Source organism: Nomascus leucogenys, chromosome 16 (assembly GCF_006542625.1).
Source record: "Nomascus leucogenys isolate Asia chromosome 16, Asia_NLE_v1, whole genome shotgun sequence".
NCBI lineage: Eukaryota > Metazoa > Chordata > Mammalia > Primates > Hylobatidae > Nomascus > Nomascus leucogenys.
Genome location: NC_044396.1, coordinates 22,216,029 through 22,231,128, shown reverse-complemented (window position 1 = coordinate 22,231,128; position 15,100 = coordinate 22,216,029). Strand labels below are relative to the sequence as shown.

The 15,100-nt window shown below is 37.9% G+C and overlaps 1 protein-coding gene across 2 annotated transcripts in view; it reads right to left on the bottom strand.

Moving 5' to 3' along the window:
• Nucleotides 1–14,504, bottom strand: part of CA1 (carbonic anhydrase 1) — a 52,787-nt gene extending 38,283 nt beyond the window's left edge. Inside the window, exon 1 of one of the 2 annotated variants that reach the window (XM_003269518.3) lies at nucleotides 13,535–14,504. The gene's annotated coding sequence lies outside the window, so the exon portion shown is untranslated. The remainder of the gene's footprint in view (nucleotides 1–13,534) is intronic. The other variant, XM_003269517.4, reaches the window with a different exon arrangement.
• Nucleotides 14,505–15,100: the final 596 nt, after the last annotated feature.

Sequence of the window (15,100 nt, the reverse complement as noted above, 5' to 3'; positions counted from 1 at the left end):
TGTTAAATATTGGAATGAATAAGCAAGTGAATTGATTTTGTTAATTTATTTCTACAGAACATTAGTGATGTGGTGAACACTTTGAGCACATCCAAAATAAAAACCATCTGGAACTAGAGTAACAGAATTTTTAATCAAGCTACACTGCTGTAATACACACTGAGCTGTGAAAAATCTCATGCTGGAAAAGGTGCCAGAATCTTAGTACACTATTTTCAGGAAAGAGATACCATTTCTTTCCCTAAGACATGACCTCGTCTTAGTACCAGAAATGTGAAACCTAACTGGAGAATAAATAAGTTTCAATTTTTAATAGCTCATAACTCTGACAGGGCTGGGAGTATCGAATTAACTTGAGCATTATCCACCCTGCAGTGCCAGCTGAGGGGCATGTGGAGAGAAAGGTGCTGAGGGTGGGTGTGGGTGCTCAGCTTCTAGACGGTACTGGCAGCAACAGCTGCCGCTTGGCTCTAGAGGCAGCCCTCTGCTCTCCCTCTGTGGGCAAGAGGTCCAGGATGAGATGGGGAGGTGGGTGGTCAGATGGGGCAGGGGCTTAAGAGGAGGCCTCAGGCCCTGGATGGAGATACAGCTGAGCTATATGAAGCAGAGTAATTAGTTATGGCATCACCAGTATATAAAAGGGTGAGGGAATCTCAGAATTGAGTTATAATACCTGCTTGTGAGATGATATTACATTAATGATGACAAAGGGTGACTTCTATGAACTTCCAGAAACAAAGGATTATCTGGGGAGTAAACTTAACAGGCGCTTCATTTCAGAACAACATGAAAAAATTACAGCCACATAAATCCAGAAGTAGGTAGCTCCGTCTCTACCATAATGGATGATGAAAGGTGAGATTAAATGATTCTGAACTTTGCCTGACATGATAAACCTCTATGACTTAAGAAAGTGAGCACTGCTTGGCTGGACAGAGCCTCCCTAATATTATTATGGTAAAAGGAATTTCTCACATTGCAGGCTAGGGAAGCCAAATGGACTTTGTGCCACAGTGTTCTGCACCCGTTTGTACACAGGGCTTTTGCTTTAAAATGAGCATTTGGAAGAATTGGTAAATCATTTTATGCACTTTGCTTGTGTTATATTCTAAATAAATTTATAAATGGTTGATTCCCTTTAAATCTTATTTTAAAATCATCTCCTCTTCACCTTCAATATAGCCTGGGCTTGTTAATTTATTTTTAAGTTCAGGGAGAACAACTATGGCCATACACATGAAGAAAATACAAAATATTGGGAAAGATGACAATTTCATTGCATATCCCTGACCCCCTCTTCTTGCTAGTGCCCTGTAGGTGAGAGTCAGTTAGTAGAATAAGCAAGGCCTAGGGACCTCCAAAATAATGTAGGCTTTTATAGACCCAGGCAGAGGGCAGTGGCTCCTCTAGATACAGGGTTGATGTTTTGCCCTGGGATAAGGAACTGAGAACCCTTGGCTCCCTGGGTGGGTGCAATCAGTGAAACCCAGTAGATGTATCTCGGTCTTTGGAGAAAAATTGCCTTTGCCAATGTCCTATGTACAGCTTGCTTCTGCAGGCCAACTCTAGCAGCCCTGGAGAGGAACTGCAACTTTGAGCAGAACTATTGTTAATCCACACAGTTAAGGAGGGGAGAATCCCCACCATGCTCTTTCTTCCTTTTTTTTTTTTTTTTTTTAAGTTTTTTTGTAGAGATGAGGTCCCACTATGTTGCCCAGGCTGGTTTTGAACTCCTGAGCTCAAGTGATCCTCCCACTTCGGCCTCCCAAAGTGTTAGGATTACAGGTGTGAGTTACTGTGTGCTACCCATCATGCTGTTTCTCACCTTGAGCTTCAAAAGGTCACTTTTCCCCCTTAGCCTCCAAGGAAGACTTTTGACCTTTTGCTCACAAAATAGCCAATGGCCAACAGTGTGAGAAAAGATCATCTATGTGACCACTGTTTAGAGAAACGTAGATCAAAACAATGAGAGACCATGGGAATGGGAGGCAAAATTCAAAAGACTGATAATATTCCTGTGGAAACACGAAGTACTCCAATAATTCATTTGCAGCACTTAATTAAATTATAAATGGACATAGAGTTAGATTAAAATAGTCCACTTTTAGGAGTCTGTGAAATTGAAAAATTAACAAGAGTAATTGGAAATAAATGTGCAAGGATGCTAACTGAATCAATGTTTATAAGAGCAGGCATTTCAAAATAACCTAAAGGGGAATGGAATTAAATAGTGATACTAGACAAGTGCATTTGTGATACTTCAAGTGTAAAAAGTGAATTGAAGAGCAATGGCATAATATGATCCTGATTTTGCATATAAAATTTTTTTGCATCTACACACTTGTGCATTCAGTGAGGAGACATTAGAAAGAAATACCAATCTGGTAACATTTGTTGCCTTGAAGAGAATATGACTCTAAAAGACGACAGATTGTTAATTTTTACTTGATTTACATCTGTATTGTTTGATAGTTGCAAAGAACATATATCATTTTTGTAATAAAATTATTTAAATTTTTTCTTGACCTCATATTTAAAAGTTTATAAGATTTTGAGGTGTTAATCTGGAGAATTTCAAAGAGACAGATTATAGAATTTAAAAATTAAAAATTTCTTGCCTTAAGAATAAGCCAATATTTTAATAAAATCTTGTTTTAACCAATAAAAAAAGTTTATAAGAGGAAAAGAACCATTTCTATAGTTTCTACATGTCTACTGACATGTCAATATAGCTATTGTGCCCCCTTTTGAATACTATTTTATTGCCTTATAAAATTGGAAATCTCCTAACCAGATGAACACATGGAGAAGTTATTTTATTTTGTACCATCTACATGATGATTATACTCCTAAGAGGAAAAGAAATGTACTTGTTTGAAAAAAACCAAGGGAGTCAGGGTAATCTCACTCAACTCTGTGGCATAAGAGAAAACATTTAAATTAAATGATTGGAAAGAGAAAAACAAAGCTAGGGATAAGTTCTGAAGCACGTAAAAAATCTTTGCTTTGTGGTTCCTTTAAGCGAGCGGTTCTCAAACATTTCTGTGCATCATAGGGCTTTGTTAAAACAGATTGCCCAGCCTCACCTTCAGAGTTTCTGATTCGGTAGGTCTGGGATGGAAGCTGAGAATTTGCATTTCTAGCAAGTCCCAGGTGATGCTGATACTGCTGCTCTGAAGACCACACTTAGAGAGCCACTGCTTTAGAAATATTCCTTGTATACCCTTTGTCAGAAATGGCTAAGATTTCCAGAAGCAAGAATAGGAATAAAGGCAAGATGTACACAAGTGATATCTGATACTGGGATTGAGATTATGTATTATATACAATTTTTTGAAAAGTAAGACTACAACTAAGCTGTCTATTACACTACATGTGCTGTGGTAGTATTTTGTATGTTGTATAAAACAAAAGCATTAAATAAATCAAAAATATTAAAGAATAATAGAAAATTATTTATATGTATTAAATCTCACTTATTTTCTTTTCATTGCTTATAAAAGAATATGAACTGTACAATTTTCCAGCTAGTTACACATATTAGAAAATAAATAAAAACAAAATATTGAAAGAAGAGAGGACAGAATGTTTATGAATCGTTTGTAATTTTAAAATTAAAAAATTAAATTAAATTAAATTTAAAATAATAATAATAATTATTATTATTATTTTGAGGCAGAGTCTCACTCTGTTGCCAGGCTGGAGTGCAGTCTCAGCTCACCACAAACTCTGCCTTCCAGGTTCAAGTGATTCTCCTGCCTCAGTCTCCTGAGTAGCTGGGACTAGAGGAATGTGCCACCATGCCTGGGTAATTTTTTTGTATTTTTAGTAGAGATGATGGTTCACCATGTTGGTTAGGCTGGTCTTGAACTCCTGACCTCGTGATCTGCCCTTCTCTGCCTCCCAAAGTGCTGAGATTACAGGTGTGAGCCACCGCACCTGGCCAAATTTAAAATTTAAAAATTCCATGTGTCTTTAGTTGTCGTACATGATTGCTTTAACAATATGGAGGTGTTTTTTTTTCACATTTTCTTTGTGTGAAACAAACATAATATCTTTTTAATGATTGTTTCATTGTGACTGAAGTAGCTGAAATGCACAGTGTGCTCTTTTGAGTTTCCCTATAATTGTTCAAGATTGATTTTTCATTGTTCTTAAAATTAAACTTTTTTTGGAGAAAGAGAAACAGGTAAAAATAAAAGAAAATTTTAGATAACTGTAACTTTATACTATCTTGGGGGCAATGCATCATTTCTAAGGGAGTTCAAGCACTGTGCATCAGAGCCAGGAGGTTCCAGACGTGTCACTGTCATGTTAATCTTGTAACTTTCCAACAGGTCCTCCTTCCCAGAAACCAAATCAGATTTTCTACTTGAAGCAGTACCAAGCCTCTGGACAGAGCTTCGAGGGAAGGATTTTGGGGTCATGGGTTTTTTCCAGGGAGGCTCGAAAAAAAGCTTCCCTTGCAGTTTGAGTTTGAAGGCTGTAGCTCAGTGGCAGATCAGGCCACCGAGGAACATTTCCAAGCAAGTAGCCACTTCTCTCCCAGCCTTGAACCCTGATCTCTGGGTTCTTCCCTCTGAGAATCTCCCCCACCTCAGTTAAACTGTGCATCATAACTGCATGGCTATTTGAGATATTATTTTTAAATAACATGTTTACTTTGTGAAAGCTCTTAGGTTAGGGAAACCAGAGGTCAGCATTGCAGTTTGTTTACAGATCTGTGAAATGGCTTTGCCCTGTTATCCCCTTATTTATATCAGATTTCATCCTTCATGCTACCCTCTCTTTTCCAACTTCAGTTTCCTAATGCTCTTGGTTACCCCACTTTGGAGATCACCCCGGCTTGCCCAGGATGCATCTCTCCAACTTTCAATGCCTAACCTTGGCTAGTTAACCATCTTGAAACAAATTCATATCAATGCATTAATGACAGAAAATAGCTTAATGTGGTAACTGCTAGTCACATCTTTGCTTTACATAGTGATTTTAAACTCCAAAGATCTTAAGTAAAGAAATGCATTTTGAACAATGAAATGCCTTGGACTGGTAGGGCCAGCGAGAAGGAGATGTTTAGCCAGAGCAGCTTTCCGTGGTCCTTTGCATCATAATAGCTAGTCAATCTTTGGTTGATGCAAAAGTTGTACTTAAGAGAAAGCATGTGAACAGGGTTCTCTTTTAAAAGTATACTCCAAATGGCTACCAGAAGGGGAAATGAATGGGAACCCTGGCACTATGGTGGGTTAATCTTGATGTTCTCCATTCATCCCTTACACCTGTTACCCATGTTAGTCTGTTTCTTATTAATTGGAAATTACTTTTACTTATGATTAAGAAACTGTTATAGTCCTGGACTTGTATGTAGAGGATAGGATTACAGTTCAACAAGTAGCCAAGTAATACATGACCAACTAAGATCCCTGGAATTTGGCTACCTAAGGTTTAATGTGTCTAGCAAACTATTTCCCCTGCAGTGAGAAATAACATGACACCAAACCTTTCGGAATCAGGCCAGGAACTGAAATGGGGGGGAAGTTGAACCAGCTGTCTTTGAAGCTGAACCCCGTCATTAAGGGCTAGATGGCACAGCCATAGAATAGTTAGGACAGTTCTAGAGAACTAGTGATCATTGTATATTAATACCTGTAATTTATAAGCCCATAAAGATTTATGCTTCTTGTATTTTATATGTTTATTTGTACTGTTTTTCCTTCACTTTGACAGTCTCAGCCTATCTCAGATTGGCAGGAAATCAATTGAAGTAAACTTTGTTCAGACTTCATTCAAACCTCTGGGGATACAAATGGTAGTGACTGGTTATCATGGGAAGAGTGAAATTCAGAGGAAATTGAATCAAACCCCTCTAAACTTAAGCATTTTTTAATAGTACTAAAACCTTGGAGTTTTTTTAAAACAGCTTTTAAAATCTTTTGGCTTTGTTCTATTTTATTTTTATTTTTTAGAAAGAGATATGGGAACTTTATGATCACCTTGGATGATTTTATTGTAGTTAGAGAGTAAAACATTCTAGCTTATTTCTGTAAATATGGAACTCAGTAACCATGTCTCAGTAGAGGTGGTTTTTATTTACAGAAAGTAAATACAAAATAATTTCAATTTTCTAAAAATGACAAGTACTGTCAAAATGTATGACAACCTGTAGTATAAGTATGTACAGATACACTATTTTTAATTTATGTCTTAGATTTTCTTTTCTCAGCTAATATTTATTTTTATTGACTTTTCTCAGAAATTATTTTAATCAGTCCTGTATTAAAAGATGCACAATTTCAAATTTCTTCTTATCAGATTAAGACACAAAATAGGTTAAAATATAATTTGCCATTGTTGTGTTTAAATGGATCTTAGAAGTGTTAAATTTACATTTTCATACTATTGTGGATACTTGTAGGAATTTTAAACTTGATGTCATAATTCTTTTATCACCTTTGGTTGTCTGCATTTAACATATGACACAATGTGATACCTGAATGCCTCTCTGAATAGCTCCCAGCTATAATAACTACTGCCATCTTTAGGATGGATCCACAGATTCTGGATCTAACTTATGCGCAGTTAGAGGGAGTTTAAAGGAAATTTAAATTACCCTGCCAACTCCAATGACTCTTCATCCTTGGAGTTTGGTTAGCTAATTCTGTGCCTTGGTCCTAGTAATTGGGAGTTCTAGCTCCCCTAAAGATCTGAACTCACACCACAAATTGTTTCAAGACCTGTTTCTTTTCCTAAAGGTAAGCCTCTGGCTTGATAATGATTCTGGCACCCTAGGCTTTCTAGGTTTGTTAATCTTAATTCTTTTGGTCATGCATTCCTTTGAAATTATGATAAAAGTTAGGTTTGTTTCCTTTGAAAGTGCACATATTCTCAGGTGTGTGTGCGTGTACACACATGCTCACAATTTTGAATACAGTTTCTGGGATTTCATGAATCCTAAGGCAACCCCCAAAGAGTGGGGTCTCTGAATATTGCAGGCTTTAATGCCATGTGTAGTACACCCAAGCAGAAATCAGCCCAGCTGGGGCAGCATCCTAAATCACGTGCCATTGAACCTTTCTTGCCCTTTGGTGCACCAGAATCTTGTCAGCAGTAGTCAGGTAGGGTCCGCCCAATACAAATATTTGTCTAAAGCAATACCCAGAGAGGTAATATGATTTACAACTTAATGAGAAAAATAAAATCATTTGCTGAGCGTGAGTGAAGCTACTTTAGAGAATGAGAACAGTAAAGATTTTACTGTGTTGATAAAGACTTGATTGCACTCAGTGAATTACAGAGCAGCAAGGTTCTGATATTTACTTTCAGTTCCTCTTCACTGAGGAACTTTGGAACTTCTATATGCATTGTGACTAAAAGAACTGTGGCCTGTCTTCTATGGATGATTTTAAGCTCAACCATCAAACATCCATTAAACACCAAGTATATGTCAGGTCCTATGCTGGGTGTTGAGGACAGAAAATGAGTGAGGAGCTCATAATGTTGTACAGGAGAAAGACATGTAAGTAAATAATAATGAAAGGGATTGCTACTTTTTAAGTGTAGACTATGTGCTAATGGTTTCACATATATTATTTCACTAAATCTTTAAAACAATCCTAGAGTCATGTTTATTTTTATCCTCATTTTATAAGTGAGGAAACAAAATCATGGACGATGGACCATATGCCATGGTAGAACTGAAGTTCAGACGCGAGCACAGAGAAGACCCAGGTTTTTGGGAGGCCCTCTTTAAAAAAGAATGCACTTTGTACTCATCAGATGGCTACTATGAAACAAAAAGAAAAACAACCAGACAAAAATACAGCAGAAAACAAGTGTTGGCGATGATGTGGAGAAATGAGAAAGCTTGTGCATTTCTGGTGGGAATGTAAAGAGCTGTCGCCATTGTGGAAAGCAGTATGGTGATTCCTCAAAGAATTAAACACAGAACTACCTTATGGTCCAGCATTCCACTTCTGAGTATGTATCTGAAAGAAGTGAGAACAGGGGCTTCTACAGATATTTGTACACCTGTATTCATAGCAGCGTTATTCACAATAGTCCAAAGGTGGAAACAAGCCCAGTGTTTATTGTCAGATGAATGAATAAACAAAATGTGGTACTATATATACAGAGTAGTTTCCCCCTTAACCAAAGCTTTGCTTTCCTCTGTTTCAGTTATGTATGATCCACCGCAGTCCAAAATTATTAAATGTAAACTTCCAGAAATAAACAATACGTTTTCAATTGCATGCCATTCTGAGTAGTGTGATGACATCTCACAGCATCCCACCCCATCCTGACGGGGCCGTGAATCTTCCCTTTGTCCATCGTATCGCCTCTGTACACGCTGCCCTCCTGCCCTCCCCTTAGTCACTTAGTAGCCTTCTCAATTATCAGATTTGCTGTTGCCATGTTGCAGTGCTTGTGTTCAAGTAACCCTTATTTTACTTCATAATGGCCCCAAAGCCCAAGACTTGTGATGCTGGTAATTTGGATATGCCAAGGAGAAGCCATCAGTCCTTCCTTTAAGTGAAAATTTGAAAGCTCTTGGCTTAATAAGGAAAGGAAAGAGGTTATATACTGAGGTTGCTAAGATCTATGGTAAGAACAAATCTTCTATCCAGGCCATTGTGAAGGAGGAAAAAGAAATTCATGTTAGTATTGCTGTTGCAACTCGAACTGTAAAAGTTACAGCTACAGTGCAAGATGGGTGTTTCGCTGAGACGGAAAAGACATTAAATGGGTGGGTGGAAGACAAGAATAGAAAACATGTTTTGATAACAACCTGTTGCACCAGAAAGCACTGAGCATCTGCGAAGACTTCAGCAAGCAAGAAATGAGTGACGCCGCAAACGGCTGGTTACACTCATTCAGAAATACAGAAGGTCAGTAGTAGCCTATGGCTACATCACAATGCTTATTACATCATTCACCTCTTGTCATCTCATCACAGAGGCATCACAGCATCTCCCATCACAAGAAAGGTGAGTACAGTACAATGTAATATTTTGAGAGAGAGAGACTACATTCACATAACTTTTATTATGATATATTGTTACAGTTGTTCTATTTTATTATGAGTTATTGTTGTTAATCTCTTCCTATTCCTAATTTATAATTTAAACTTTATCATAGGTGTGTTTGTATAAGGAAGAAAACATAGTGTTTATAGGGTTCGCTACTATCCATGGTTTCAGGTATTCTCTTGTAATGTATCCTCACAGATAAGGGGGACTACTGTATATACAAGGGAATATTATTCAGCCTTAAAAAGAAACGATACATGCTACAATATGGATGAAGATTGAAGACACTATGCTAAGCGAAATAAGCCAGATACAAAGGACAAATACTGTGTGATTCCACTTATATGGGATAACTAGAATAGTCACATTTATAGAGCTAGAAAATAGAGTAATTGCTGCCAGAGCTCAGGGGAGGAAGGAGTGGGGAGTTATTGTTTAATGAACATGGAGTTTCAGTTTGGAAAGATGAAAAAGTTACGGAGATGATGCACGATGGGGGTTGCACAGCAACGTCAATGTACTTAATGCCACAGACCTGTATACCTTAAAATGTTTAAAGTAGTAAATTTAATTTTACCACAAAAAGGATACAAAATTAGTAATAAAATCAGTGACAAAAGTGAATATCTATTTAGAACAAGAAAATGATTTATATTAAATCAAATATTTTACAAAGTTAAATATCAAAAATATCACAAAATCAAAAAAACAATATTTCATATTCAGCCACTGCCAGACACAATTCTCTAATAGCTTTTATCTATATTTTAATTTCATAATTCTGGATTATCTCTTCGTATAACAAAAATTTTATATTATTTTCTGTAAAGAGAACATATATTTCAGTCTTATTTCAAGCATGGCTGATTAAAATTTATGTTTGTTCTTATTAATACTGGGATTCATAAAACTTCACACACCTTTGAAGTACTGCTATAGGTTTGTGTCTTAATACACAGGATTCTTTAATTTTGTGCTATTTTCATCAAAAAAATTTTGTAACGTATGATGTGGTTTTAATTGTACATAAGACATTATCAAATACATTCCTGAGGGAACCTGTCTTAACTAGATTTTCTGGTCAAATTCTAAAACCAAATTCTCTGCCTGCAGCTTTACACACTGGATGACTGAAATTATTTTCCCTGGATTAGCTCTGTCTGTGCATTTCACCATCTGTTTTTCTTCAATAACCTACAAATTTCTGAACCTGGGAGCCATTAGGAAGCACACTTTCACTTTTTGGTACAACTTCTGGCCCTGCATATTTGTTTTGGCATAGTGGATGCTACCCTGAATGGCTAGCAATAAATTATCAATATACAGAAATGACTGATACCCACATAAATATGTCCCACTAAAGCCAACTAAAATTATTCTCAACTCAACTTCCCCCATTTGGGTCTCAGAAATGCCCAGAGCCCCTCCAATACCACCTGATACAGGAAATATGATGCCGGACAGTCAGAGTAAAATGATAATGGGGTTGACTGATTGTGGTTAAATATCTTTTGCAAATTTTATATAAAACATATGATTGTGTGAACACATTTCTTGTGCCCTTCTGGGATCTTGGAAGTAAATCAAGCAATGAATGGTCTTACAGCTTAAGCATCATTATTTTTACAATATTACCACCTCTGCCTAAATCTGTCTCACTCCAACATTTTTGCTTCTCTCCACTGTGCTATTCCACCTTAGATAATTGTAAAACATTAGGACAAGGGCAATGAGAGAAACCTAATTAGACAGGAAGGACACACTAAGGAAAGACACATAAAACAGCCTGGAAGGAAGGCTTCGGAGGGAAGAACTCACTATCTCATGCTGGCCTGTCCTGGCATTGCACTGTTTTATTTTATGTATTTTGTTACCACTTTCAGAAAATTAACAGCACAGCTCTGCCCAACTAGCACATCTAATGCCATGTCCCACCCACCCGCCCTACACAGACCAGTGGTCCCATAAAATACCTGTTTTTTTCCTTTTCTTTTGAAAAAAAAAAAAGATTAGAACAAATAGAAAGATTAGAACAAATGTTGGCATGATAGAAACAAGGAATAAAATAGGCAGAAACATCCCAATGGAAGATCTACATGCTCTAAATGAGTTTGTGTCTCTTGGAGAGGAATAAAATCCAGAGCATGGAGAAAGTTCAGATAAGATGGATGAACCTCAAAATAACTCGAGGTGCAGTGAAGACTCAGGCAGAACAACTGTATCGTGGCACATGCTATCCCAAATTTCAAAAATAGAATGGTGGATGTAGGTGAGCTATAGATCATGAGCTTGATGCAAATGTAGGTAATATTCTGAGATACAGTATTCAGTAGATAGTGTTAATAACATAGGGAATGGTCAATAAAATGACAAAAGGATTCTTGATATTGAACTGGATATGAAACATGTAAAAAGCAAGTTGACTCCAATCAGGCAATAAAGAGATTAAATTCAGTCGAGTAGTGAATAATATCCTATAGAGGGAATTTCAACTATCAAATTACACAGTTATAAGTTATAAAAGAAGCTGGGCATGGTGGCTCACACCTTTAATCCCAGTACTTTGGGAGGTCCAGGCTGGTGGATCACTTGAGGTCAGGAGTTCGGGACCAGCCTGACCAACATGGTGAAACCCCATCTCTACTAAAAATACAAAAATTGGCTGGGTGTGGTGGCACATACTTGTAATCCCAGCTACTCGGGAGGCTGAGACAGGAGAACTACTTGAACCGGGAGGCAGAGGTTGCAGTGAGCAGAGATCGTGCCACTACACTCCAGCCTGGGTGACAGAGTGAGATTCTGTCTCAAAAAAACAAAAAAAGTTATAAAAGAGGTAACTTTAAAAATTGGGTAAGGGGGCCGGGCACGGTGCCTCACACCTGTAATCCCAGCACTTTGGGAGGCCGAGGCAGGTGGATCATCAGAGGTCAAGAGATTGAGACAATCCTGGCCAACATGGTGAAACCCTGTCTCTACTAAAAATACAAAAATTAGACGGGCGTGGTGGCACACGCCTGTAGTCCCAGCTACTCGGGAGACTGAGACAAGAGAATCGCTTGAACCCAGGAGGCAGAGGTTACAGTGAGCCGAGATCGCACCACTGCACTCCAGCCTGGCGACAGAGTGAGACACTGTCTCAAAAATAAATAAATAAATAAGTAAATAAATAAAATAAAACTAGGTAAGGGTACACATGATATACTAGACTGCATGAAACAGTGTGAGTTTGGAAAGCTCTGTTACCTCAAGAAGATGCCCAGCAGATTGACTTTTGGGTCGTGTAGAGGCACCCTGGGCATGTGTGGTACCTAATTAGGTCCCTGACCCTCTCTCAAATTCTTTAACTGACACCTCAACCCTGGCCTTGATTCTCTGATACAGTATCCTCAGCCTAATCAGATCATACATCTATCTATTCTCTTTATTTGCATAAGTGGCTTTACAATACTGGGAGAAGAGAGAAATAACTATAAGAATGTTGAAGTTAGTCAAATCCACAATATTAACACATTTGTATTAACTTTGGAAATTTAATTATTTAATCATTGAGATAACCTATGAAAGATTGTTAAGTTACTTGAAGCATTTAATATAACCTGATATATTAGAAAATCAGATATATGAACCATATAATTTCAATTTTAAAGTACAAGAGCATTTTCTTCAGTCTACACACAGTGTTTGAATGTTTAAGAGAACGTAACTTACTACTGCATACATTTGGTTTATTACTTTTACTGGAATTGCTTTAATTATTAGAACCCCCTCCCTCCTTTTATAAACTTGCAAGATGTATAAATGATACTAATGTGTCAGGCATTTGAAATATTTGAGAGATTCAGGTAGACTAAACTTGTAATTGATATAATATATAATATTTAAAGGAACTTAATTAACCAAGTCTATCAATTGCATTAATTGTTTAGGGGAATTAACGTCAAATTGAACATTAGTCATGGAATAAGTTTAAATGGTAATTTATATTGGCTGGGCACAGTGGTTCACGCCTGTAGTCCCAGCACTTTGGGAGGCTGAGGAGGGCAGATCACCTGAGGTCAGTAGTTCAGGACCAGCCCTGCAAACATGGTGAAACCCCCTCTACTAAAAATACAATAATTAGCCAGGTGTGGTGGCATGTGCCTGTAATCCCAGCTACTCGGGAGGCTGAGGCAGGAGAATCACTTGAACCTGGGAGGCAGAGGTTGCAGTTAGCAGATATGGTGCCACTGCACTCCAGCCTAGGCTGCCAAGTGAGACTCTGTCTCAAAAAAAAAAAAAAAGGTAATTTACATTATCCTTTTCAGATTTACAGATTTACAGAGATCTGCTTGATAAATATAAAAGGCTTAGAAAAACTATAAAGATTTTTTAAACTTTGCAGCTTTCATTCACTGAATAGTAATTAAGATGTAGGTAGAACTGTATTTTATAAGATTTAAAGATTCTTTTGGCAGTCGGACAAAACACTTCAATGCTCAGCTAGATGAAAGGCAGAAGTCTTCGTTACTTACAGCTCCAAATGAGAGAAGGCTGCCACAGAGGACCACGCAGGGGATTGCACCTGAGGACCGGGTACCACAAGCTGGAGAGGGAAAGGGCAGCTTATGTACAGCAAAAAGGGTGGGGTTAGCTAGGTTGAATAATTTTGAATAATTTGCATAATTTTGGCGGGCTTTGGGGCATGGGTGCTGTCCTTAATTGTCTGATGTCTGGCCCTGTGGTGATTAGAGTGGGTACATAGTGGCCCCGGAGTGTGAGAACCTGATAAGGGAAGTGGTTGGGGTGTGGATTTAATCAGCTGCTCAAGAGAGGAAACTGACCAGCCTCTAGCCGAGGCCTCCATACTAGGTCAAGACAGCACAATAATCAATAAAAATACCATATATGAAATATATTTAGTCACTGATTCCTTTATATCTTGATGTCGATTTTGAACTCAATTATTTGGGGTATTTGAGTGGCCTGAATAGTAGAGGAGATGTCTACAGAATAAGGCCTAAGTTGCACTAAACAGCATAGAAAACATTTTATTATGACAGTAACAAGGAAGAAACCAAGTAGAAATGTGACAAGTCCCCGAAGGCTGACTTGTAACAAGGCTCCCATTTGTTTGGTGTTGGCCAGGAGAGTACATCAGTCATGGCAAGGGCCTTTAGTCATATTTTGACTAGATTTCAGAGTGTGTTAAATATGTAAGGCTTGTTTTTTTTAGGGTGATGGTTTTCTGATCCAGGCTTTCTGTTAGAATGACCTCTTGACTGGTGGTGTTAACCCACCTACAACAAGAAGCTCTAATAATGTTACAAACACCTCTTTGACTAGTTAATATATAATCAAGGACAAATTTACTGTCAAAAAACATTTTTGCCAAAGCTCCCTGGTCTACGAGGACTAATATTTGCTGTAACTTAGCAATATGATATACTAGAGTTTTGGACATTTGTAGGGTAGCGTCAATTATTTTTGACTGTTGGGTTAAAGCAATTGTCCTTGTGGCCATCGCAGCAAGTCCCAGAGCAGTGGTGAGTCCCAGTATTATAGGTATGAATGTGGCACATCAATGACATTTAGCTGGGTGGGGAAAGAATAATTAACATTTATATAAATAGGAATGCCAAGAGAGGCCAGAATGCATCTCGTGGCTTCCAGTTTCAGGGTAATGGAAGGGCAAAGGAGAGGGGATAAGCACCTTTGTTGGTTGGGACACAATATAGTTTTGTGGCATTACCTTTAGATTCGAAAACTGTACCTTGATTTAGGTAAAAGGAAATTACTAAAGAATGGGACTGGAGGAAGACAGTGGCTTTTGTTGGGCATATGGTGAGAATGTGCACTTGTTCATTGGGTAGCCCATCTGTGGTATGTATTGAGGAAATACAAGTGCAGTTGCCACTTGCCATGAGGGGGCACCCCAATACAGGAGAAGAGGCCGTTTGGAAGTGGTTTACATTTCTCAGTATTTTTCATCTCTGGGGCAGTTATCAATTGGGTAAATGTGTGGTGTGGGATATGTGGAAGCAGGGTGATGAGTTATGGATAGTCAGTGCAGAAGAGTCTACTTCAGTCAAATGTGTTTG